The sequence below is a fragment of the Botryllus schlosseri genome, chromosome 13 (genome assembly GCF_051294905.1).
Source record: "Botryllus schlosseri isolate E-star chromosome 13, Bs_hap1, whole genome shotgun sequence".
Classification (NCBI taxonomy): Eukaryota; Metazoa; Chordata; class Ascidiacea; order Stolidobranchia; family Styelidae; genus Botryllus; species Botryllus schlosseri.
Genome location: NC_137248.1, coordinates 24,027,734 through 24,030,685, shown reverse-complemented (window position 1 = coordinate 24,030,685; position 2,952 = coordinate 24,027,734). Strand labels below are relative to the sequence as shown.

Sequence of the window (2,952 nt, the reverse complement as noted above, 5' to 3'; positions counted from 1 at the left end):
ATGCATACTGCAGAGAAGTGGGTCTTCTTGGATTTGAATTAAAACGGATATTAGTAATTTGACCGGATTTTGGCTGTGGTGAACACATACTCACTCTGTAATTACTATAGAGTCCTTAAATGTTATGTTGCCGGTGGCCATATTGTTATCATACTGTGGATTTCTGTATTATTGAAAGTGCAAGCCAATATATACGCAAAACATAGCAATATTAACTCCGGAAATGAGTGCTATTGTTGCCTGAAATATTAATATTGATTTTACCTGTAGTTTCGCCATGTTCCACGGGATGTAGTTGGAACTTTACAAGGTGTTCAGGAAACTTAGTTTTTAACAAGGTGTGTTGGCCGTCGCCATTTCGAAATAATCATATATTGACGTGTGGTGGACTGCAGTTCACTATATGCCTTTGTTTCTATGTATTTTATCGGGATTTCCACACCTTGATACTAATCACTTGAACTGCGGATCTGTGATAGGGATTAAGTCATATAAGTGGACACGACCTTCCAAACCAGTGTAGATGTGACACCTAATGTTCGACGCATGATTAATATCGTCAGCTTTTGTTAGCAGTGTCATATATCAGTAATCAATTGATACTTATTCGAAGGAACGTCGGAGAAAAGGATGGACTCAATCGGGAAACACAGCATTCCATACGATCTTGAGGATAGCCTCATCGAAGCTATGGAGAAGATCCTACGCGGAAGACGACCGAACGAGAGTAGCTTCGAAGCGATTTTGTATTTGATTTGCGATATCGTGAATCTGGAAGAGGAATTTAGGCTGGCGGTATTCAACCCGCGATATTTGCAAAGGTTGAAACGAGTGTGGAGTAACCGCTGCGCAGTCAACGACACTTTCCGTCGGCAAGCAATCTTCACTGAGAACAATCTCCCCAGGACTCGGAATAGCGTAATGTCCGACTCCGTTTTATCTCTCGGCGAAAGCAGCCTCTCAGGTGATCCGTTCCAGCTCGAAGAGTCTGTTGCCAGACAGCAAAATTATGACAGTTTGGACGATGTTCAAATCAGCATCTCGGCCTCGTCGACAAAGTGCACGAAGCCTATAATCGAAAAATCGCCGAAGTTTTCTAAAGCAGTAGCATTCGACAAAGTGAAAGAGGGCCAGATTGATTTACAAAGTATCTGTCTATCTTGCGGTGACTTCAATATCGTTGCTAAGCACCCCCTGTTCCTGGGAGGACTATGTGCGGAGCACAAAATATTGTTCCACGAAAATTTCTTCAAATATGATTCCGACGGATGCCATTCCTGCTGCTCAGTATGCTGTACAGGAAAGAAGGTGCTGCTTTGCGATGTTCCAGATTGCGGAAGGTGCTATTGCCAAACTTGTGTTAATAGTGCCACTGAAAAGAATTATTTCCTAGAAGCGGTGTCGTCCAAGCGGTGGATATGCTTCTTTTGTCAGCCTAGAAACAAGTCTCTGCTTAGAAGGCGCGAGGAATGGCAGGAGGAAATTCAGGCTTTGTTTCAAAACATTGATGATTCGAAATATCCCGGACTCTACGTCCCGAAACCAACTCCAATCAGCTCCAGGAGACCTATCCGAGTTTTATCACTATTCGACGGCATAGCAACTGGAATGGTGGCACTAAAGCAGCTCGGTCTCGACATTGGATCGTTCGTCGCCTCCGAGATAGACGAAGATGCAATCCGTTTAGTGCAAAACAGGCATCCAGAGGTAGTTCACATCGGGGACATAACTAAACTTTCCGATGAATATATCTACGAACTGGGTCCATTTGATTTGCTGTTGGGCGGCAGTCCTTGCAACGACTTATCGGGGGCCAATCCACGAAGAAAAGGGCTTATTGACGCGGAAGGAAGTGGGTGTTTGTTCTTCGACTTTTACCGGGTACTAAAGACTATAGAGCCGCCACGCGGTGCTAATGGAAGATACAGAGATCGACCGTTCTTCTGGCTGTTTGAAAACGTGGTTTCTATGAAAGGAATCGAGAAGCAGAGAATATCTCGATTTTTACAATGCGAACCCAGGATGGCCGACGCACGATATGTTAGCGCTGCCGCTCGACCACGGCTTTTCTGGGGAAATATCCCCGGACTGCGGAACCGTAAAATCGGACCTGCCGTCAACGATCGCCTCAAGGTACAAAACTGTTTGGAGCCAGGCCGTAAAGCCACGGTTGAAAAGTTGAATACGATCACTACAAAATTTACCTGCCTGTACCAAGGACAGTCGAGGCAAGCCCCAGTGGTTCACCATGGAAAGGAAGACATCTTGTGGACGACTGAGGTAGAAAAAATATTCGGGGTACCGGAGCATTACACCGACGTCAACAATCTAGGGCCCCGCGAGCGTTTGGCTCTGCTCGGCAGATCGTGGTCTGTTCCGGTCGTGAAGATTATTCTGGCGCCACTGAAAGAATACTTCGCGAACTTGCAACCGGAATCAATGGACGGGGTGATTCTATGGCGGAATTAAATATATCGCTTCCAGTTGGATCGCTTTATTTGCCGACATTTAGAATGGTCCCACTTGAATAGACTGTCGGATGAATTTCAAGCGGATAGGTATCGTGATGAGAAACATTGTTCATTTCTTTCGATATGTGGGGTTTCATAATTTGGCTACATATCGCGCTGCGCACCGGAACGTATTTTCATAAAGCTCACTTGAATGGAAGTGCCATTTGATTTATAGATCAACATGTCAAATTTACTTCGGGGTCAATAATTGCTATTTCTTGACGATCGTAACATACGAAAAACTTGCAATTCTGTGTCGAATATATACAAAAAGAATTGTAAAATGTTCAGTGTAGTAAGACTTCATCAGTTTGATATTCACACAATTGAGATATAATGGAGTGAATCAAAACGACTTGGTGGACCCCATCAATCCAACTCTCAACGTGGCGTACAGCTACAGGTAGAAGTGAAATTTAGCATGGCGACATTAAGCACT

At 44.3% G+C, this 2,952-nt stretch overlaps 1 pseudogene; it reads left to right on the top strand.

Moving 5' to 3' along the window:
• Positions 1-438: 438 nt before the first annotated feature.
• Positions 439-2,740, top strand: LOC145453773 (DNA (cytosine-5)-methyltransferase 3A pseudogene; annotated as a pseudogene).
• Positions 2,741-2,952: the final 212 nt, after the last annotated feature.